The 25,142-nt window shown below is 40.8% G+C and overlaps 1 long non-coding RNA gene across 1 annotated transcript; it reads right to left on the bottom strand.

Annotated features, from left to right (window-relative positions):
* Nucleotides 1-10,509: 10,509 nt before the first annotated feature.
* On the bottom strand, nt 10,510-21,850 carry LOC309372696. The gene is made up of 2 exons (XR_014169626.1): nt 21,751-21,850; nt 10,510-10,619 (listed from the first exon to the last, which is right to left on the bottom strand). It is a non-coding gene; the product is annotated as an uncharacterized lncRNA (long non-coding RNA).
* Nucleotides 21,851-25,142: the final 3,292 nt, after the last annotated feature.

Here is a 25,142-nt window from a genome sequence, read left to right on the forward strand (position 1 = left end):
TATTTTTGTATTAATTTTTACATAGTACATTTCAATTTAAACATATCATTCACCTTCACATTTGAGATTTTCTGAATCCCTTGACTTCCCCTATTGTATTTTGAACTTTACAAGTACAGTGGTACCTCGGGTTAAGTACTTAATTCATTCCGGAGGTCCGTACTTAACCTGAAACTGTTCTTAACCTGAAGCACCACTTTAGCTAATGGGGCCTCTTGCTGCTGCTGCTGCCGCGCCACTGGAGCACAATTTCGGTTCTCATCCTGAAGCAAAGTTCTTAACCTGAAGCACTATTTCTGGGTTAGCGGAGTCTGTAACCTTAAGCGTATGTAACCTGAAATGTATGTAACCTGAGGTACCACTGTATTATTCTAATCCTGCCAAAGTTTTAAGTTGTTTACAGTGTTACTTCTTATACAGCTGCAATTGTGAGGGAACAGAATAGACAGGAAAACAATGAAGCACTGGAGTAAGTTCTACTTAGGTGTTGAGTGTGAATTCTGAAACTGAATAATGGAGAATTGAAATATACCATGTCTGACAGGTTGGGCACAATTTAGCCAAGGAAAGGCAAAAGCCCGATGCTAAATCAAATAGAGTTTGCAGCTGTAGTACCTAAAGGAAAGAAGAAGCTTGATCTACAAAAATTGCAGGAGCAGCCAATTATCTAACAATGTTTATTCCAAACATCGCAACAGTAACTATGCCATTATGATGTTGCTCTTTCCTGGATAGCAGTCCATAAGGCAATTTTTGAAAAGTTAAAGCAGCTACGTTTAATTTTTACAATGGGAAAGAGGCAGCTACCAATTTTGCAGGATTAGCTGTGTTGCCGTTGTAGAGAGACTCGCTTGTTGCCCTTGTTTGGAAGCAGTAATGCTTGTGGATACCAGTTGCTGGAAACCACAGGCAGGGAGAGTAAACTTGTGCTCAGGTTCTGCTTGGAAGTTTCCCACAGGGAAGTGGTTGGCCACTGTGAGAGCAGGATGCTGAATAAGATAGGCATATAGAAACGCACACAAAGGCCCATGTTACATTGACAATTCCCGCCCCCGAAACACTGCTCTTTTCTTCTTCTTTTTTGAAAAATGTTTAGATGTGCAGGGGTATGCATGGAACAACTAAGAGGAATAGACTTCAAGAAAACACCTCTTGGTAGTTTATTTACTAATTTTGCAGATCCAAAACTGAATAAATTTAACATTGTTTTTTTAAAAATATATTTATTAAAGTTTTCAATATTAATACAATAAAAATCAAAAATAAAAAATAAAAAATAAAGAAATACAAAAGTAAAAATAATTAAAAACACACAAAGTTTCCATTACTTATTTTCCATTAACTTATTTCCCAGACCTCCTCATACCTCCCTTTTTTGTATTCCAATTCAGATTGTTAGTTCAGCAAATCCTTATCAATAAATTTTAACCTGCTTCTAGACCTTTTTTCCTTTTAAAACATTACAGCTGGAAACCACTTAATTTCTATCCGACATCATTCTAACATTCATTAATTTTGCAATATTTCTGTAAATAGTCTTTAAATTTCTTCCAATCTTCTTCCGCCGTTCTTCCAGAGTGGGTAGATCCTGTGTCTTCCAGTACTTTGCAATGAGTATTCTTGCTGCTGTTGTAGCATACATAAAGTTCTTAAATTTAAAATTGTTTCCGCTAATGATAGGAGCATTGCAAATCCTGAAATATACAATTTTGCAGAGATAGTCCAATTGTCTCCAGGATATCAGGCAGGGTTCTCTCCCAACCTGGGGTTCAACCTGGGGTCTTCTGCATGCAAAGCAGTTGCTCTACCACTGAATTATGACCGCTTTCCATAAAATGAATTTGTGAGGCTGCATGTGACTCTGAGGCTGCAGGTTGTCCACCTGTGCTCAAATGGTGATTTTGTAAATCTGTTTCTGCCAGCTGAATTGGCTAAATCCACTGCTGGCATTGAGGGTTGAAATGAATTCTGCTCATGGTAACTTACTGAGATTTCTTTTACTGTAGGCAATTGAAAATGCTTCCTCAGCTGTGCTTTGTTTGTGTTCTTTGGTTCTAAATATATTCTGATCTGGTCTTTACTAGGCTTTTACACTAGTATTGTGTTGAATAATTGTTATGTTTTGACCATTGCATCAAGGAAGCAAGACTTCTTAGCTGTGGTTCCCTGTCTGTGGAAAATGTTCCCCACTGAGGTAAGTTGCAAGGAGACCTTTCATGTGACAAGTGATTAGCAAGTTTAAAATAATAAATGATAATGCAAATCAGTTTATTCAGAACACCACAACTTTCTGTGGTGCATAAACTACAGGCAGTACCTGCATATATATTGCAATGGAGTATTGGTTTAATAAGTTGCCTAGACCCTGAAACACTTCTTTGTAATTTTGGATTAACACCCCATGGATCTTCCAGATTTGTTTTGATTAGTCACCTAGAGTTTGTGCACTTGGGATACTAGGTAATTCTTGTCTTTACACCTGCAATGGGGACTGTATTTACCAAACACTTGCACTCTAGATGTATGACTGTTGAAGCAGTTCAGGATTCAAAGCTTTATAAGCTTTTAAAAGGCATGGCATTAGCTTCTGCCCCTGTGCCATTTGTAACGTTCAGTTTGGCTGTCATTTATGAGAACACACTACTTATCTTCCAGAATGAAAGAATGTAGTGTACCAATAAAGAAATCATGCTGTTCTGGCAGCAGAGGGTTTACTTTGATATTTCCAATCTCAGCTTTCACATGGCTCACCAGCACTCACTTCTGTAAGTACCACTGTTTGTTTACACCACAATTTCCTATTATCATTACAGCTCCCTTCAAAAGTTTCAGATTATACATGCTAGGGGCGTGCAGTGGCACTGAATAAAAAGGTGAATATGGGTGATTTGGGTTTCTCTCCCCCTTCCTGAGTTGAAGCATAATGTCAATAGCCCTGCATCAGATCAAGGCCCCTCACAGCCACAGAGTGCTCTGTTTCTGTGTTTTTCTCTACCTATACAATTCTAAATTTACCTATACAATATTTATATCTTTTTCTAGGACCACAGGCTTTGCAAGAGGTTGTCCAAAACATTGCCTAATTTTTTTAAAAAATAAACTAAAACCCAGAGCCCCCCTCAAACTTTGCAGGCAGTGCTGTAGACAGTCTCACAATGTAAGGCCTATTGCAGACTTGTACAATCCAACAGGCCTATAGGAGAATACAAGCAACTGTATTCTGTAAATAAGCTGCAAAGTTTTTTTAAAAAATGTATAAGCAAGGATATACACCACTTGGCCACCTTTTAATTATTTCATGATAAGAAAGGCAAATGCCCCTCACTCCCTCAAAAGGGATTATGGAGGAGAATGAATCCCTTTTCCTCCCATTCTACCCTACCATCAAAACAAGACAGTCCCAGAAGCTATTTGTGTAGAAGGGTTCCTGTGCCTGTAAATTTTATCCACTTTGACCAAAAGGGGTAAAAATTAAAGCCATCTTTCAAATGGGGGAACAAAAAGCTTTGTTATCAAGAGTGGCTCAGGAGCCAAATTACAGATCAAAGTGGAGAGTTTACAGAATAATTCTGAAACAGATAGGATTTTTAAAAATAATTGAATGGATACAGTGGTGCCCCACAAGACGAATGCCTCGCAAGACGGAAAACCTGCAAGACGAAAGGGTTTTCCGTTTGCGAGTTGCTTCGCAAGACGAATTTCCCTATGGGCTTGCTTCGCAAGAAGAAAGCCCATAGGGAAATCTCTGGGGACCTCTTTTAAATGCTGGCGGTGGGGAGCAAAGCCTTCCCCCCCCCTCCGGCCTTCAGAAGAGGTCCAGGAAGGCCGGCAGGGGCCGAAAGGCTTTGCTCCCCACCGCCAGCATTTTAAAAGCAGTCCGGGATAGCAGGGAAGCGCTTCCTGCTATCCCGGACGGCTTTTGAAGGCAGGCGGGGGGGGGGGAGCAAAGACTTTCGCCCCCCGCCAGCCTTCAGAAGAGGTCCAGACCTCTTCTGAAGGCTGGCGGGGGGCAAAAGTCTTTGTCCCCCCTGTCTGCATTCCCGGGGGCTTTTAAATCGCCCCGGGACAGCGGGGAAGTCCTCCGCTGTCCCGGGGTTTTTTAAAATGCTGGGGGTGGGAAGAAAAGCCCTTGTCCCCCCCCCAGCCTTCAGAAGAGGTCGGGGGACAGACCAGAGGCACACAGAACGCTATCACCAATCAACCACACCAGACCCAAACCCAGACCCTCTCCACAGATAAATTACAGACACCATCCAGTAGCCAAACCATGGTGGCACCTCCGGATGCTGCACCCCCCTGCAATCCCTACACAGATCTGGCTGACACAGGCCACAAAACCACAGCTCGCCCCTATACACGAAGCCAAGCCAGAGCACAACTAAGTGCAGTACAGCCATCTTCTCAGAAAAACTCTTCACAAAGTTCAAGAGGTCAAGACACAAAGACTTTAGCAACTAATCCACACCTAATGACCCACCTAAGTGGTACTCAGGATATCACTCAAGAAATCACTCAAGATATCCCTCAAGTAATTAAGGAACAAAAGAAGAAAAGGCACACTAGCCTGGGAACTTCCTCTCTGCCCAGAACATTGGAGGCTATACACCACACCCCCTCAACAGTATTTATAGGAACTCAAACACTGAGATCCTGCTCTGTTCCAGTAACAAGAAGCCGAAAGCACCAGCCTGAAGATGACGAGTGAGACCTCGTCGAAACGTCGCCTAGACCAGTGTTTCCCAACCTTGTGCCTCCAGCTGTTTTTGAACTACAATTCCCATCATCCCTGACCACTGGTCTTGCTAGCTAGGGATGATGGGAGTTGTAGGCCAAAAACATCTGGAGGCACAAGGTTGGGAAACACTGGCCTAGACACCCCAACTTTTACACGGGAAGACACCCGAGGACACCAAAACCTGCATTCCTGTACCCGTGAAAATCTACGAAAGCATATATATATATATATATATATATATATATATATATATATATATATATATATATATATTTGCTTTCGTAGATTTTCACTATATATATATAGTGGCTGCAATCCTAAACAAAGTAGAGAGCAAATCATGTTGCTCAAGAAGGCTTACTTGTACTTAAGACTATACTACAAGAGCATTTTTGACTGCTTTGTGGTGAGGAAACATCTGTGGTGAGGAAACATCTGAACTGTGTCAGAAAGTTTCTCTTAGTAAATAACAGCATTGTACTTTTAGTAGTGATTAACTAAACACAGGCAAATTATATTTTGGGTTAATCATATCAAGAGTGGTAGTAGCTGTAATGAGATAAAATATGAAATGAGATGCTAATTTGAAGGCCTTATAAAAAATTTCAACATATGATTCATTGCACAATTCTCTATTCTATGAAATTCCACTTTACATTCTACCAGTCTGCAAAACAATCCCACTTCCATAGCCTTTGTTCTTATTTTCACATCCCCTTTGCTGATGCTCTATTAATGATACTGAATTGGGGTCTGTTTCCTTCCTGATAGATTTAATTTCCCTGAAAAGTAATTAATTTTATTTAGATGTAAGGGACTGAAATTAAATATCAATATAGACATTACTTCAATTAGTTCAATTCTCCTGTCTAGTAAGACTGCTAAGGATTGTCGCCTGAGGCTTTGAATCTATGTCCAATTACTTCAGAGTAAGACCCATTGAACTTAGTGGTTCCTTCTTCTGAGTAAACAAGCATAGGATAAGTCTGCCTGGGATGCAAATCCACTTAGATCCTTTCATGTCTAATTAAGAAAAGGCAAATGGCTGTTTTCATCTCCCCTTCAAAATTCGGCCTCCCATTCTTCAGTCCCATCACCCTGCTCTGAATCTGCCCAGTTGAAAGATGTTCGTGTTTTGCAGCAACAGCCCATCCCTAAATCTCCAGAAAGAAAAGAAAGCCACCTTTTGAATTTAAATTCCCTTCTTTGTTTAAGTAGCAAACATGAATTGACATGCTTTGCAGAAGCTTTGCTGTAGAGGAGGCACCAAGCAGAGCCTGGGGTAGCTGACATCACTCACTGTCTCCAAGGTATATTTCATTTCACCATCTCACGCAAACTCTTCTGTGTCTGGACTTGCACAATCAGGCAGGGTCACAGGATTTGCAAAGCTTGCAATCCCTCCTACAATAGCTCTAAAGTGCTCCATAGCAGACTTCATCCAAAAGTTATTTATCTAAGATAAACGCACCTTTGTGATAGTAAGCTATGGGACTGTGAATTGTAGGCAAGACGCAGTGAGATTTACAAGATGCATGTCAGACGCATATCTAACTATTCTGACATTAACCCCCCCCCCAATAGCATATCATTAGAATATTCTGGTTGCTTCCTTCCAGCATCACTGTCTTTCTTTCTTCTCTCACAGTGGCCAACCAGATTCACTCAGTAGCAGGACAAAGCAGTGACATTCATATTCTTTGTTCCAAGCAGTTCAGGAGTGGATGGCCCTATAAAAAACACAGTATAGGAGAACATGGGCAAATGTCTTAACTGAGCCGAGTTAGCAAGGGCAAACTCTCAACCATCAAGTATCCTTTCCTTATCTAGCTGTCTGTAAAGTAAGTGTCACATGAACCAGCATGCTGGGAGTCCAAACAGCAGTCTCTGACCATGTCTTGGGGACAGCTTAGTTGGTAGAGCATGAGACTCTTAATCTCAGAGTCATAGGTTTGAACCCCACGTTGGGCAAAAAGATTCCTGTATTGCAGGGGGTTGGACAATGACTTTCGCAGTCCCTTCCAACTCTACAAGTCTATGATTCGATGACTCCCTACTGAGGAATATCTCTTGCAGTAGTGTACACTCACTTTTTCTTATGAGAAAGGTGGGTTAATGTTGTTGGCTTGGGGAAACAGGGGCAGCCCAATACATTTTAGTGCCTGGGGTAAAGAACAAGATGCCGCCTCTCCCATGACATGTAACAAATCTGACCAGACAGGCGGTTGAAACTAGCTTTGATGGTGGCAATGGGACAGCTCCAATGCACTTAAAGGCACCAGGTTTAGCTTAGGGAGTGCAGTGCAGGCTATGTGACACAGACAGTTTTGTCACTCCCTTCCTCTTGACATTTGCTGGCTGAGGTGGCTGCCTCATTTTAGCTTGTGGTAGGGCCGACTCTCTGGGAAAGCAATTACAGTTTACTTTGCTTCTCCAGCAAGTGCTATGTGTAACACAAGGAACTACAGGATTGTAGCCCGTGCTAGTCCTACTAACAGTAGATCCATTGTAATGAATGACCCTAAGTTACACACATTCATTAACTTTAATGGGTTTACTCTGAGTAGGAGTAACATAGGAAGGGAGACTGAATTCTTCTTCTTCGTTAAGAGAGGGAGGAGTGGGGGTTGGGCTGTCTCTCAACCCAAGTTTCTGACCCTCTTTGTTATTGCTTAAGAGGAGAATGGAGGGCTTAGCGTCTTTTAGTAACTGAGGACATTTCTCCCACAGTGCATGTGAACTCCCACTGTGAATATTGCAGGGTTTCCACACAGTTAATTCCCAGCAGTTTCCCTTTTCACTTACACAGCACGCTGTGAGCCAATATTTCCAATAAGCTTTTGATTCTGGGCCAGGTGTCATGCTTGCTTGCTTTCCTTTTCCTTTCTTTAAAAAATACTGTTAATAGCCTCCATCGTGGTCTGAAGGAAAACTGTCCCCAATGGCAAGCTTCCGTAGGTTCATAGAGAAGATTGCCTTCTGAGAAGCTAATTTATGGCATGGAGACAATTTCAATTGGGATTGTGGCAAGGGAGGAAAGGGTTAGGACCCTTCTCAAATGGCAGATTCCAAGCAACTCACCGCACCAGCATTTAAAGTAAAACAACCATTATCTGGATCCATTTTGCCCCAGCTTCACGACACTGAAACTGCCCTGGACACCCCAGTTGATGACATTTGTGGGAGAACAACCATGCTCATTCTTCTTGACCCCTCAGCAGCTATCAATATTTTTGACCAGGGTGTTATTCCATCCCCACAGAGATGCATCTAGCATCTTCATTATATAGATTCCACTCCTTTACCCTGGCTTTGCATATTCAGGTATTTTGTGTGTGTGTGTGTGTGTGTGTGTGTGTGTGTGTGGTGTACTTCTTCTGTCTTATTTAATCAATATGACGTGGATTTTGTTTTAAATAGTTTTACTTATTTATTATTATTATTATTTATAAACTGATTTACCTCTTTTATTTGTTTTTACTTGTATTGCTTTGACCTGCCCTTTGAACATCTGATAAATGAATACCCTTGACTTCAAGTGACACATTTAGCATCATGAACTCTTTTGTCTATAACTTCACCACGTCTCTATATACAATAGAGGCCAGGATCAGGGAATGGATCTATCATAAACCTTGTTCTCAAAAGCTTTTCAAAAGCTTTCCAAATTGTGAAATATTTCTGCCCTGAGTATCCCTTTCCCTCCTTGACAGTCATCATCTCTAACAATGATGACCTTTCTACAAAGATACTAATAATACACAAGTGAGAAGATTTTGCAGAATGACTTTTCATGCTCATATGAAAGATAGCTCATTTTAAAAGTGCAAAAGCTTTTCAGTGTCAAAAGCTTCGTACGCCTACATTTCTTACACAGATTGCTCACCTGCTGTCATTGAAGACACTTCCCCATCCAATCCTGTATCACTTAAAAACTCAAGTGTACAAGTGCTTAAGTATTCACATGGAAGAGCAAAAGTAAGTTCTCCAGAATTCCAAATCACCCAAACCCCCTTCAAAACAACCCTGTGTTATACCAGCTGAGGTTCCAACCCCTTTGTATGAAAAAAGGAAGCAGGTGTTTGCAGATTCTGTAGTTTGCACTCCAGAAATGTATGCCTGGAGGGAGCAACACTTTTTGTCTAGAAGAGCAAAGGAAAAAGATTAAGCTTTGTATATTCATCTGAGTGCTTCATTGCTCTTGACTTGAGCCTCTTTTCTAGCCAGAGGCTGCTCTGACAAAAATTAAAAACCACTGCCCTCCCTCTTTTTAATAATAATAAAAACACTCTGCTCTACTGTTTTCAGAGAAAATATGTCTAGAAATATTTTGAGTAACATTCAGATTATTATTTTTTGTTTGGATTTGTGCAGACACATTTGGAAAAAAGTTGGGATGGACCTCTGAATGACCACCTGTGAAAGTGAGAGAGCCTGAAAATAGTTGTGTCATCCATCTCTGTGGCAATTCATCCTTACCACAATTCAGTAAAATACACCAGAATTATTATCACCATGTTAACCGAGAAGAGCCCAGTGACTGATAAGCAGTGGTTTGCCTAAGGTACTGGTCTTCAGCTGATGGGTTGGCATGCACTAGTGAGTTGAGGCCTGATCCAAGGTGGGTCTCAACAGGACCACTAATACCATGCAAATACATGGCAGAAGATTAAGAAAGATTTTATCCTAAAGTATCTGCTACTATGTTTCATTAACTGTGTTGTGCTCTGATCCATGTATATGATGCACTTTTTCTATGCCAATAAAGTACAGTAGATTGATTTACCTGATTAAGAAATGGGTCTCCAAGTGCATGTTTGGGTTAGCAAGTCCTGGATCCAAAAAAGTTGACTAAATCTGGCCTAAGGCTGATTTAGTGAACTTGTGGGTGAGCTGAGCCAGAACATGTAAAGTGGCCTTCCCTAATCTGGTGCCTTCCAATTGTTGCTAGTGTGGTGTAGTGGTTAAGAGCGGTAGACTCCTAATCTGGTGAACTGGGTTTGCGTCCCCGCTCCTCCACATGCATCTTAACTTTGTATAACTTTGGATGAAGGAAGGCTGATGCAAAGAGTGGTATTCAGCTAATTTGGGGGGAAGCCCTAGAACAGATTTGGGAGTGCACTGACAAGAGTGTTCATGTAGCACTACTTTAGATACAACCTGAACTGTTTAGAGTTTTGCCACTTGCCAAAGAAAAAGATGACACTGATAACAAAAGAAGGTAAGGGGTGTATGTGAAAATAATGGACAGTAGCATATTGGATGGGACAAATATTAATTGAATGCATTGTGTGTGATGTTACTATTGACAGGATCAGGTTGTTATCTCTGTTACTGATACCCAGTGTGAGTAGAGGAAAAGCAGCAAACTAATTAAAAGAAGCAATATAACTTCCCTTTTACCTTTTCATCATATTTCTGAGTAAGGTTTGTGGGTTTTTATGGGCATTTACAGTGTTGTTTTAGGGGGGAGTATTTAAAAGAACCCCAGAGAGACAGTTAGTCCTGGGGCTGAATAGTAACACCCTTTATGCTGCAGTTAATATATTGGATTGACTGTTAAAACCTCCTATGCTATTATAGGCTGGTTTATCTGGAGAAACTTGCTTAAGGCTATAGACAGGCAGGAAAAGCTAGAAAGAAAGTGAGAACATTTCTTCTTAAAAGAGGGAGAAAATGCAAAGGAATGAGGTTAGTATTGGCTGATTTCTCCTATAGGCCCACAGACTAAAAATGGATAATAGTGAACAAAGCATTCAGTAAACCTTACTAAGTAAAGGATATAGCATCTCCATGCCTTTAATAATATGTTCAGAGAGGGGACATTGGCACTTTTACTTTTTTTGCCTTCCACAGTGGAGCAGTTACAGTTGTCTGGAATTCTCTCCTCAAAAGAAAAGAAAAGAAAAAGTTTTCCCTTTAAAAAAGAAACAAGACCTTTACTGATATAGTTATTGCCCTATAAGAAATATTGTATCTATCTATATAAAGTTAAGGAGTAATCCAGTAGCAGGTGTGGGAACTTGGTTCCTCCATTGCATCTGACCATCATACACTGGGAAAGTAGCACCTAAGGGCTAGAGCACATGCCGTCCCCATTGGAATGCAAGGCATCCTGTGTTCTTGAAGATTCAAAGTATCTATGCTTGAAAGCAACTGCTGTGTGTGGTTTCCATTTCAATGAGAACTGCATGCACATTGCTACATGGGTTTATATTAAAATAGGAAACTATATGTATTCTGGTCCATAGGGTTTGCTATTCACAAAATATAGAAATTTAGGAGACACAATTGCAAATAATCTTGTACGACTGGAAGACCATCTCTAGATTTGGGTCATTTTTCTCACACAGCACTCTTCTGCTAAGTCAGAAAAGGCCTGAGTTGAAGAGATTACCTGCTTCTAGAAAAGCACCCTTGGATTTAAGCTCAAGGCCCAAATAATCAAAATTGAACATTTCTTGTGACTATTAAGCATGGTTATTCAGTATCCAAATCAAAACCAAGCTTAGGCAGCATGGTAGAATGTGTACTGAAGCCACAAATCAAACCCCAGACATTTCTTTTTGTGTTCATCTTACTTTATATCTTGCATTTTTATGGTGGTGGGGGAGAGAGTTTGAGGCCTCGACAGCTCTTTTATTCTCCTCTACAGGACTTTGACAGGTAGTGAGGAGGGAGGAGGGAGTGTACTGTCTTCTTAAATTACTTACTAAACTAACTCCTGCACTTATTGGATTTAACGTGCATTCCAAAGTTAAGCTAGTCTGGCCTCAGGCAAGATAAAATCTGCCTCCGTGCTGGGGAGTCTTGGTATCCTTTGCTAGTTTACCTATTCAATGGAGCCAGAATGATGGATTTTTCATAATGAAGAGAGTTGTGACAAGAGGGGTAACCTGAGCTCCACACTCCAGCATACATTATCTTTTTTCCATGAACTCATTACTGCATGTACTTAGATGTCTGGCCCTTTCACTAGCACTTTTCAGGAGAAGCCTACAAATGAGTTGAAATGTACCAATCAGGAAATCAAGTCAATCCTGGGAAATCGCACACTGTCTCCTTGAATCCTCTCCTCTCCTCTGCAACCCCTGCCTCACATGCTGACCTAAACTGCTACAAACGCTTGGGAGGCTTCAAGTTTTCCGTGGTGCCCCTCATTATCCATTTGTTAAAGGCCAGTAATACAACACTGCTGTCAAACTCAGGTGTGAGATACTGTTGCTAGGGTGACAACTGTAATATGCAACTTGGCTCCTGTGCTTTTCAGTACTGGCTACAAGAGAGCATTCTAATAGGCACTAGGATATATGAAGGGTGAGAGAAGTTAAGGGGTCAGAAGGTGTAGCAACCACTTGAAGAGTTGGACTATTTCTTCAATCCATCTTCCTCTCTCTCCCACCCCCCACTTATTCTTCTTTTTCTTCCTTCCCTAACACTTGGCCGGCCACTTCATTCATTGTCAGTTTCTGCTTGTTCCTTCTTTTTCCCTATGTCCTTTCTTTCTGACTCATATATAGATAATGAAACAGAAGGGATTTAATTGTTCCACTTAAAAATAACACATCTTTGGTCTCACCCACACTTACCATTTGCCCCACTCTTTCCAGGCACAAGTTTGCATTTTAATGCTCCATGTCTGAAAACTTCCCCGCTTTTAGTTTTGCTTCAAAGCTTTCCCTGAGAAAACCCACTCTCTACAGCTGAATTGGAGCAAATGCAAAGTTGTGTTTTCCACAGAAAGGGAAAGCTCTAGAACAAAAAAGGGGGGGGCATTCAGACACAGAGCTATTAAGTGTGGACAGTACCTGGAAAGCACGGGGGGGGGGAGGAAGTAAGTGTGGATAAGCCCTTTGTTTAGACTGAATAAAAGGTAAAGGACAAAACCTGGGATGGTTCATTTTCCTCCCTAGAATGCAAGCTGAAGCATATAGATAATTACTCAGCTTAACTCTGCGGTTGGTCTTATCTTGTTAACCTATTTGAATAGCTCTTGTAAAAATATTCCAGCTGATTGTCTTGCGTTTTCTGTTTTGTAAATTGTAATCCCAAACAAAAATATGAATTACAAAATTCAAATTGGAACACCCACATGGGCATTAGGCTTTGAAATATCTTAACTGCACCACTTCTGCTAACATTCATCTGACCTTCCTAACAAGCAGCCGCTGGATCCCTCTATAGGAAATCTTTGACATCTTTGGGCTTTGTCTGATGAAAGCTGCTCCTTTGCTCTTCAAGGCTTTCGTTCAGGAATTGCTTGAACATTCTCAGACGAAGATTCAGTTTTTGACTCTACCTCTGGAATCCCAAAGGAGCATTGAAGGGAGAGACCTTGCTTCTAATTAAACACTAGACCCTTTTGAACATGCAGAATTCTATGGGGAGTTCTTTTCTCCTGTTTTTGTGTCAAGAAAACCATTAATGGACAGAATTTAGCTGGGGCTAAGAAGAACCTGAGGGGCCATACCCCCCCCCACTGTCACAAACACACAACATAGGCCAACTTTCATATCTACAGCGTTCTTTGAAACATATGGAAGTATGAGGGCAAGGTATTATATTTTTATTCATTAAATTTGTATACCACCCTTCATCTGAAGATTACAGAGTGCTTTACAACATAAAAATATAACATGAAGAAACAAAATACATAACAAAGCAAAAGTAAAACAAACCAGTAACTCCCCCTCCCACAGACACATTTAAAAGCCATAGAAGGTTAATCAAACACCTGGTTGAAGGGAAACGTTTTCGCCTGGCATCTAAAGATACGTAACAAAGGTGTCATGCAAACCTCCTTGGGGAGAGCATTTCACCAATGGAGCCACAGCAGAAAGTCCCCATTCCTGTGCCACCACTCTATGGACCCCTCATGGGGGAGGTACCTGAAGAAGGGCCTAAGATAGGTTCATTAATATAGAGAAAGGCAGTCCTTGATGTATTGTGGTGTTTAAGGCTTTATAGGTCAAAACGAGCACTTTGAATTGGGACTGGAAACTATGCAGTAGCCAGTGCAGTTGGGCCAGGATTGGAGTAATATGCTCAAACCGCCTTGTTCCAGTGAGCAACCTGGCCTCTAAATTCTGCACCAGCTGGAGTTTCCAAACCGTCTTGAGATGCAGTCCTATGTGTATCCCGTTGCTGATTATTCCAGTCCATCGCTGAGCTAAATTCAATGTGTTACTGTTATAGCACAATTCAAATCCAAGATCCAGCTGGACATAAGAGTTTAGATTTGGTAGATTTGGACTTTCCTGGCTGAGCTATGCTATCCCACCCCCTGGCTGAGCCAGAGATATACCAGCAGAAGTCCCTCAGCAGAAGTATGGTCATAGTCATGGTCCCTGAAGATCTTGCTTGTCTTAATATGAAATGAAAACAACAACCGATGGGTGAGGATGGTTGTATTCCAGCTGCATGCATCATCAGATGTTTTCTTGTATGGTGGTGTCGGTGCCTGCCTTTGCACAGGCTCTGCCTGTGGCTGGTAGGAGTGGGGGTGAATACCAGTGGAAAGAGGACCAAGAGAGAGAGAGAGAGAGAGAGAGAGAGAGAGACTTTACCACCTGCTATCTAATGATCACTTCCCCTGATAATTCTGTCTTAAGGTGCATACCAGACATGAAGGGCTTGCCCAGACACAGCAAATAGCAGAGGGGAATTTAAAGAAAGCCCAGAGACATAGTAGAAGGAAAGAAAGGAAGCAAATAAATAAATAAACTCTAAGCCAGTTCTTTCTTAGAGATCAGATTTTGGAGAAAAATAACCCTACTTGACAGTTTGCTCTGAAGGGTTAAATTAACACCATCTAAGGCAAATCAAATATTGCAAGGGAGATACTGCCAGACTTTCTTTTCATGATAGGGCATTGTAACCAGACTGTATTGTGAAACTAATTGCACATTTGTAGTCTGGGAACAGGCATAGGTTTCAACAGACCTCCCCACTCCACCACCTTGTGACTGAGAACCAGGGGAGAATTTGACTTCAGATACCACTTAACAACACTTTGGTAAGCACAGTAGCTAGCTAGTGTTTAAGAATATGGTGGACATTCCCTTAGTTTGGTGTGGTTATTGGCTTGGTTCCAGGAAGAAGAATCTAAAATGCCGGTATTAAAGTTGTCATCATAGTTAGATTAAAAAAAGAAGTTGAATCAGTTGAACTTTCAGCCTTCTTTCAGATCCTGCAAAATGTTTCAGAGTGTAAGGTACATGATAACAGCAACCATTTATCCCATTAAGTACTATTCCTCGGGCAGGTAGGATGGTACTTTCCTCCTTACCAAGACCACTGCATGGAGAAGACCAGGCCGGCCAACCTTCACTGCCCATCCAGAACACTGGCCCTGCCTCTTCTAGCCTTGGTCATTCACATGGTGAAGACACATCCAAATATGGCCTACACACATGAAATACAATGTGTACAGGCAACAGTCATGCAATTGCCACATTCTTTTCCCTGGGGGGATTTACTATGGACATTTTGTCTATGTACATTGGACAGGATACATGTGCAGGCAGTATTCAGGCATCCCATTTGCCCATTGACAGCTGAGGCCAATCGAGGCAGGGCTGGTGTTTAGGTTGATAGGAGGAGCAGATGTGCTCAAACAGATCAGGAGGGGGGGTCAAATATAATCTGATTCTGCCCACAACCCCAGCTCATTAACCACTACCCACAACACATCTTCCCAGTATTTACTCTTGTTGCCACTATATTACACTATGTCCCAGCTCTTGCCAACCTAGCAGTTCGAAAGCACACCAGTGAAAGTAGATAAATAGGTACTGCTACGGTGGGAAGGTTTCCATCATGGTGTCCCGTTGAGCTAGAAGTGGTTTAGTCATGCTGGCCACATGACCCAGAAAGCTGTCTGTGGACAAACACCGGCTCCCTTGGCCTGAAAGCGAGATGAGTGCCACAACTCCATTGTCGCCTTGACTGGACTTAACCGTCCAGGGGTCCTTTACTTTCTTTTTTTTAAAAAAACCTTTTTACGCTATGGTACTGTTACCTACACATCATTCTACATGGGACTATCTATTAAGCATGAGGTGACTGATTTAAAAATCCGCAGGGTGCTCTGAAACATTCCAGCCTTGCAGAACTTAATGCAGTCAGTAATGATTTAAAGTTCCTAAGGGCAAAATATATTGGGAGCTTTTCCAAGGAAGATGTCAGGAAAGGCCAGATCTGTAGTCAGATATACACTATCCCACTCTGTGATCCCCTTGGTAAAATGAAATATTCGTAAACCTGAACTCAAGGAATTATAAATTTCAAATTGTTTCTTGAACCTCTTGCAACATGTTTAAATCCTTTCTTGCTCTCTGTCATATGCACACATCCATGCACAAAACACATAGCATACCTCTTACCTACACTATAGTTGTTTAAAACTCCTAGTTATTTCAGTTCACTGCAAGTTGCATATTTCCTCCTACTTAATATAGTTATTATTCCCTGTTGAACTGGATGTGTAGTTCTATATATAGCTGCAGCAAATGGTTATCTTTCTTCTTCTTCTTCTTCTTCTTCTTCTTCTTCTTCTTCTTCTTCTTCTTCTTCTTCTTCTTCCTCTTCTTCTTTTTCTTCTTATCAATATAAAAACAGGATTGCATTTTTGAGGTTGTGGTGCTGAATAATTATTTTATAAATTAATAAGTTCAGGGCTCCCTCCTCAACGTTTTCAAATAACTTCCATCCTCCATTTGCTCTCAAATTATTTGTTCAACATTTCTGCGACTTTCAAATTTGAGCTCACAATCCACTCCACATTTTGAACTAACCATTTACACCAGTCTTCTCCAAACTGCTGCCTGCTAGGTGTTTGGGGTTACAACTCTCTTCAGCCCCAATCAGAACAACTGGGAGTCTGATGGGAGTTGTAGATGAAAGCTTCTAAGTTGGTAAAGCCTGATTTGGACATAGAGGCTTCAGAACATCTCCATTTAAGTTCAGTGTAATATTTTGCACCTATTAATATTACTGTTTCAGAGAACATTTGAAATCCAAAAATCCAGAACTCTGAATTGTTAATCAATCAGATATCTCCCTCCATCCTTCTGTCACTCTTTTTACCATAATCAAATCCACACTATAATTTAAAGCATGTTCACACCATGTTAACAGTTACAACTTCCCTCAGAACTATAGTTTACAGCTACAATTCCCAGCAGCCTTTCCTAGGATACTCTGAAGGGAAGGCCATGGCTGTTAAATAGTGTAGATCTGTGCAAACTGTGCAAATTACACATATGATCTAAATGTGTTACACAAATTATTGATCTTAGATTGAGTTATTCAAGTTGTAAAAATCCAGGCCCTCTATGGCGTTCGACTGACAGCAAGTCACCCTGTGATATGCAAGAGACTGAACCTGAATGATCTGAACAATCCATTTTGGATTTAAGGCCTATGAATCATCAGGGGGTGAGAATGATTGTTCTGACTTTCTTTCATAATAGCACTGATGGCACAGTAAAATTTCCTTCACTAGGGTACAAAGTACACTTCTCTTTTTGACAGCTACAATATAAAATGGCTAATTCAGTTGGATTTGTCCCAGTGAAATAGAAAGGCAGAACAAAGTATGATTGTAAGGACAAAAAAAATTGTTGCTGTGATAAAAATCAAATCAGCCAGTAAAAATGTTGTAAAGCTCCTAAATTTCAGTTTCTGCTTGTCATGCAATCTCCAAGCAAATGCGCTCCCTTCGAGGTTATAAAAATTAAGCGGCAGGCAGGCAAGCACTTTCTCATATGAAAGTCAGAATGTATTGCTGGAGGACTGAATGTTAACTTGAATCTGAGCAGTTTTTCCTTGCAAAAGACAGCTAATTTCAATAAGCAATTTGCCAGAGATCTGTGCTTTAATCTTTGCCTCCCAAATCTTTCCAAGAAGAATATTGCTGAGAGTGTTAATACATTCAAAAATAACAACTTGTAAACTCATGCAGCGTGCCTATCTGAATGAGAGAACTAAATGAGAGAAATGAATTTTGAGGGAGGCTTAAACCTCTTTTCTCCTAGATTGTCTGCAGTTACTATAAATGTGCTCTGTTTAATTAATAAAAGTGTCTAATTTATTTGTAATCAAAGAACTATTTTGTTCCTAAGGATATAGTTAAAGTCTGACTGAATTTTGAGAAGTATGATGGGCTGTAATTAAACAAAAATGAGCAGTTTAACATAATTATGCATAATAGTTAGTAGAAGTTTTTGGGATTATAGTCTTGGGGTTTCTGTCGCACAGTTATTCACCACAGAATCAATTGTAGGCCTTAGTAGAATTTAAATAAATGTAAGGCTCTCAGTAAAAGCACTTACAAACTACAAATGGACCCACTCCCACTTTGTCTGCATCAATTATTTTTCATATTACAAGATCTGGAACATGTCATAAAGTACAGATGCCATCTCACTCTCGGAGCTGTCCAAGGCCAGCCCAATACATTTTGCTGCCTGAGGCAAAAAACAAGATGGCGTCTCCTCCCCATTCTACGTACAGAAGCCAACCAGACTGGAAGCTGAATCTAGTGACAGGATAGTGTTTTTCAAGGTGCAACAGGCTAGTTTAGGGGGAGCAGGACAGGTTGCATGGCATGCACAGCTATGTCCGCTAATTCCTTGCAATCTCTTTCTGTTCCCCAGCAGGTGGCTACCTTTCTCTGTCTAATAGTAGAGCCTGCCCTGGTCATATCTCTAATAAAGGGTTCCATTACTAAGTTTTGTCCTGATAAACTTGATGTTTCATTCGGTATACTGCTAGTTTATAACAATAAAAATGCAACAGTTATAGCATGTCAAATGTAATCCATGCTATCTCTTATGCAATCAATTAATAAATGTGAACAGAAATCCCATCCAACATGTAGACACCTTTTGGAAATAATTTGGTCATACCCCTAGCATTTTCCCTGGATAACTAGTAGTTGTGGTTCGAGGACCCGACCCCCGCAATCTGGAAAGAATACACAAGGACACCTGATATAAGGTTAATGGGCAAGGAAAGGCCACAACTTTATTGATTACAGCAGTGAAAAGGTATTGGCTTAGGCATTGGATTTCGCAAACAAGTGGGTTTATTCACCAGTAGGTGGAGCCTGTTGATGCTAATCCAACTATAGGCTCTCCCCTGATGTCACCGAGGGTCGTGCCATGGCCTCCCGCCAAGCAGGCATCGGACAGAATACACAACCGCCAGATTCCTTTAACGGAATACCCAAAAATTGAAGGCATAGGCGATGGCCACACCTAGCTCTTCGACACACCACAACACATTATTCCAATGCCTAACCTACCCACCAATACCACAAAAGTTGTGACAATTGCTACGAGGTAGGCGAAAAAACCAAAAAGCCTAATGCCAAATGGAAAAACTCCTACCAGGCCCCCTAGACAACCAGGGCGACCAACCTAAGGTCCGTAGCAAGGCCAATGACCTAAGCCCTAACTCAAAGGGAGTGGAGGGTGGGTGACTCGCGGCGAGACGATGAAGAATGACGCTGGGCAGAGGCTGCTGCCGCAGCAAAAGGCTGCTGAACATGCCCCCCCCCAGGCACCTGGTTGGATGCCTGCCGGGGGGCGTGGGCGTCAGCCAGGTGAGGTGGAGGCAGGGGGCTAACACCCCCTGCTAGGGGCGGTGCTCGGGCTCCCGCCCACAACCACTCCCCTCTCTTGCAGGGAGGAGAGTCCCTGTGGTAGCTGGCGCCCATGGAGACTACTAGGGAAGAAGACAATAAGACAAATAGTAGTGGGAACCAAAACCAATGGCAGGCAGGTAAGGCCTGGCTGAAGGCAGACCGAGATTGGTGTGACCCTGATAGACTGCTTGCCCTAATAAACCACAGACTAGCAGACCTTTATCTAGAGCTGTCACCCATTCATAACATGCACAAATTGCTAATATTTCACAGACTGTATCCATAATACGTAGAAAACCTATTAAGAACCAAAGCTGTATTATTTTTAAAATGAAAACAAGGTTTAGGAGACAGCAAAAGATCAATAGTACACTTGCCACAACTCAAAATGGGTATGTGTGAAAAAGCATAACGCAGTTGGTGTTGCCATGTGGGAAAATAAATACCAATTATGTTTATGAGGCTTCACCAGTTTTTTATCCACTGCTACATTTAATAATTAAAATGCTTAAAATGATGCAACAAAATGCCCACAATTACACTGTGACCACGTTCCACATTGTACTTATTCAGTGGTGGACTTTGGGTTTTAAAGGTTTGGGGGCCCGCCTCCCCTTCCCTTGTTCATTGCTGTTGCTGTGCCCCCTGCAGTGCTCTCTCTGCTTGGTGCTCAATGCAGGCGAAGAGATTATGCTTCCCCAAAGCCACCTCTAACTTATTCTACTCTCTTGGCACAGCTGGTGGCATGCGGATAGGCAGAATTTCCTCAGCGCAATTGATCTGCCAACAAGAAAGGACTATAAGTAGGTATGCTGAGGCCCTGAGCCAAGGCAGTTTGTTGCAAAATTTGAGACATAAGCATAGTTCCAGTGCCTCAGATTTATGGGATCTCACACTATTTTGTTTAGCTCACCTAGCAGTTGCCACCTGTGTGCAGATCCTTTAACTGTATTTAATAAAAGTTTGTTACTATTTCAAATCCCAAACCACATCTCCTTTTTACCAGGGTGTGTCAAGACTTTTTAGCATCCTACCTGGTTTGACCAGTAATGCAGTGAAGGTTGGGACTTCCAAATTCCTCTCCCTCTGATTTCCCCCTCTAATTTAACCATACCTTGGATTGGATGCTGGAGCAACATGGGGAGTTTGCTTTCAACTATTTTGGAATTTGTAAAGACCATAAAATATGCACAGTTGCCATGGTAAGTCATGCATAGTAGCCCACCTTTATCAAAACACTACACAAGTTCTCAGCAGTTAAATTCAAAGTTCTTGTGTGAAAATTGTGTATGTGGGAAGCAAGAATTCTGAAATCTTATTGTCAAGGTTTCTTCACGATCTCATCAACCAACTCAGTCCTTCCTGCCAACAATTTAAAAGCCACTCTATTGTCTCTATCCCCTTCTTTTGAGCTCAGGAAGAAAAGCCACAGCACTACTAAAATTAACACCATACTACCACCCCCAGCCAATTGTTCCTGTATAGTGTATTTTCTTTTGGTGAGTTCCTCAGACTCATTAATGCTTTGGCTGGTTTTACGTGTCGTTTTTCCCTACATTGTTATCCATCATGTCAGTCTGCTCTTAACTAGCGCTCCTGACATCCACTATGGCAAAGCTGTCACCTGACCACCTTTTACCTCCTTCACTATTGTTGTTGCTGCTCCCTAGTGGGAGAAGTCAAAAGGAGATGCACTGGCTGAGAGTTTATCAATTTCACATTTTGCTACATATAATGGGAGTCATGCAAATTTAGGAGGCTCCATTTTTATTTACTGGAGGTAGCTTTTACCATCCTGCCATTTTGTGGTTTGGTACGCCACTGGTAGCTGCCTTTAGGATGTTCTCAAACTTCCAGATGCCCCCTGTCATAAGTCATTTGAGCTGAAGCAACTGCAAACTGTGCAGACTCCAATTCCATAATTAATTGTAGAATTCATTCCCGAAAACCTAAAGAATAACTGGAATGGAGTGAGGGGAATGCAAGTAATCATTCCACTACCACATAATAATACATCATGTTAAAAGTGCAACCCCTGCTTCTATCATTTCATGATTCGCTTGCTAGCAAAAGTAGCCAAGACTGAGATCTACAAACTAGTTCAATCAATGGAAATTCCTGTAAGATTAAACTGGCTCAATTCCCAAACACCCTGGCTTCACTAGTTTGTCAATCGGCCTGTAAGTTATCTAGCAATAATAATTGGGAGGCCCAGAGATGCTAGTGCTAATGTTGCATTGCGACATAAATATTCAATGAGGAAAGTAATGAAATTGCAGGATTTGCAAAGAATTAAAATCTCTGTCACCATCTTTTCTCCTGGCACTTCACCTTCAATAATAGATGATCTCCCCTTCCAAATAACTTACTTTAAAATTAAATCCTTGCGAGTTTCCTTCTGCCCCCGAGTGAAAGAACTTTATTTCTGAAGCCGGCTATAAAGTGAACCAAAATATCCATCATCCTCAATAGCAGCTTTAAATAAGTATAAGTACATAATTCAGGTCAAGCTCTCTCCTATGTAAATGGCCCAATATAATGCAAATGCCCATGGGTGTGTGTGGAACCAGCCTCTTTTTAAAACTCTGGTTCCTGCAGCGCTGTGCCACAAGCTGTGCAAAATCTCATTGCCTGCAATTGAGTAATTGCTTGAGATGGAAAGAGGGAAAATTAAATGATTGTTTTGTGCTCTGCACTTCCTTGAGCGACAGGAAGTTTCAGAGCATCCTTTTGAAAAAGCAGTTTCCTTCTGAGAAGGAATGGGCTTATAATGTGTGTCTTTCCAATTTCAAATACAGAAGTGAAGGGGAATGAGAGAAATATATATGCACCCAGAGCTCTTTCCTAATCAACATCAATCCAGCACCCCAATATTCTATCAAGTTTGTCCTTATATTTTTGCCTCTTGGGGAACAATCCAAACCCCAGATCTGATGGGATGAGTGAGTTAGGATCCAGCATGTATCCAACTCAACTGGCTGATTCCCAGTGCAGTTGGGCTACACTGGCATAAGACCCACATATAATACCTGCTACACATTTCTAAGACATCTCTCTGTGTGGCAGCATCTACTTTTTGGAACTCCCTGCCTATTGATATCAGGCAGGTGCCTTCACTGAAACTCATTTCAGTGTCTGGGGGATCCCAGCTGGATGGGCAAGTTACCGTATAAATATTAACATTGTTGTTGTTGTTTAGACAAGTCCAGGACTGGCCCTATAATGAGGCAGAGTGAGGCAGTGGCCTCAGGTGGCAGCTGCTGAGGGGCAGGAAAGGGGTAGAACTGTGATTGGCATGTGACTTGCCTTGTACCCGCTATGCTAGTTGGCTGCCCTCAAGTGCAGTGGAAGGTATTTTCCTTTTACTGGCATTGAAGTGAGATTCAGCTGACAGTCCAACTGGCTTCTATATGTGCTTTGGGTAGGGGAGCCATCTTTTCCTTTGCCTCAGGCAGCAAAATGTCTTGAACTGGCCCTAGACAAGACTACCCTGTCATCTAGAATGTTCATACGTGTTTCAATCTGCTTCCCATTCACTGCTGATTTAATTTTTTTGGATATTTTGAACTGCAGTTTTTAATTTCTTTCGCTAATAATTTTATTGTTTTATCCTTTTGATCAACCACTTTGAGGTTTGTTTGGTTGTTTTACATTCAAGCAGTGTATAAATTTAATGAAATAAATCTACAAACAAACAAACACATTCTCTTTTCAGCTCCTGCTGAAGACCCACCTCTTTCAATAAACCTAAAATCTTTATCCTTTTAAAATCTTGCTGAGAACTGATCATATATGCTGTTGTTTTAATTTTTTTTTACATCTATATATATTTAAAATAATTGTTTTATATCTGCAACAATTTTAACATTATCTTTTATATATGTTATTATATTATAAATCACTTTGGGATGCATCATGGGAAGTGATTCATAAATTACCGTAAGTAAAACAAAAAACAAAAACCTGTCTGACATCCTCTCCATGGCAGCATCTAAAGACAACTTTATGCTTTGAAAACCTGTACTACTTTGATTTTTTTTTTTAAGCGAGCCCCAAACTGTCCATCTCACTCTCATCTTTTCCTGATATCTTTCATGGGATTTAGCCCAACAATGAATGTTTGAATCTCATTACCACCAAATGTGAAATTCAAATGAGGACAAAACAGAAAAAGTGTGTCTATAAATATTTGAGTGAGGGGTGGCTCTCTCCCCCCTTCACCTTTTTTAGGTACACAGGAGTTTATACTACTCACAAGGAAAGTTGATTTACAAAGAGGTCAGCATTTTAGAGATGACAGTTTAAAACATAATCTTTAAAGCATATATATTCAAATAAATTCAAAAGAGACTGCAAGCCTGATAAAGGCCAGGCAATCTCTTTTGAGCCATTCTTCTAATTCTGCTTTTTCTTATCTCAATGCATTGTATTGCTTTCTGCCCATTGAGTCAATTTCAATTCAACTCTTGGATGCATCCTGATAATTACCTGGCCTAGTCTAATTCCCTGAGGTCTCAAAATGCAAAGCAATTCTTTGTAAGACAGAGATTGCTTTTTACTCTGAGCTGTAACAAAAATAAGGAAAGGCACTGCTGTGATGCAATCGGACAGAACTTCCATGCAGGTCCATTCTATACCAGAATTATTTATTTCACATATAAATATGCACCAAGTAGAAGCAGCTGAAGGGCTAGGCTTTTCTTGAGGTGAACACTGGGTTATATCTTCATTTCACCCAAATTTATTATGAGGGTCTTTTTGTTTCCCCCATCCCATCCTAGTTGTGGAACATCCTCCTCAGAGAGGCTCACCTGGTACTTCCGTTATATTTATTTATTTTCAACATCTTTTGTTAAAAACATCATGAAATGATTATATTACAGCAAAGAAAAGCTAATAAGGTAATAGAGAATAGGCTCTGCATATATCTGCCCACTTTTACAGACCAGTATTAACAAAGACTTCCAGGAAGAATAAGAAAATTGATAATCTACTCTTTTCCAAGTAGTCCTTGGGCAGAGTACACACATGACTGAAACAATATCGAAGGAATCTAAAATATACAGCAGCTTAAAATGTGTAAAACAGTAACAGGAAAAATTAAAATTCCATTCTGCAGGAGAAGGGTATTGCTATCAAGCAATTCATATACATACCAGTTTTTATAGTTTTCTTTAGTCCCAGGTGAAGACCATTTTATTCTTCCAAGTCTTTTAATTTTAATTACAAGTTTTAGTTCATATAGATTTGGGCACAAACAGCTTTTTGTGGTTTAAAGGAGTTTTATATGACCTTTTTTGCTGGTTTTGGTATTTTATGTTTGCTTGCTTTTGCTGAGTTTTTATATTATTTGTATTTGTGTATTTTATTAATTCTTATCAACTGCCCAGAGGATTTTGATTTGTGGATTGAAGCCAAATAAAAGTACTGAATAAAATGCACTGAAACAGAAATTCTGATTGGCTGATGTGGTCTGGTCATGGAATCTGACTCCTGAACGGCATACTTTTCAAAGGATTCAGAGGTGAGTATATTATTTGCAATGCAAGAAAACGGTTTTTGGCTCAGCTCTACTGAGAGGCCGTGAGAGACTCAATAAATGAAATCCTCTCACATATTTGCCTTCTAAATCTCTCTGTTCTGGACTGGTCCCCCCCCCAATAGATTCAGCTCCTTGAAAATGCACCATAGTGCTGCCTCACCCATGCAGTTAAAAAAGGAGAAAGGGCTTCAGTCCAATGCTTTAAGTTGCTTGGC

This window comes from Podarcis melisellensis (genome assembly GCF_964234715.1).
Source record: "Podarcis melisellensis genome assembly, chromosome: 6".
NCBI lineage: Eukaryota > Metazoa > Chordata > Lepidosauria > Squamata > Lacertidae > Podarcis > Podarcis melisellensis.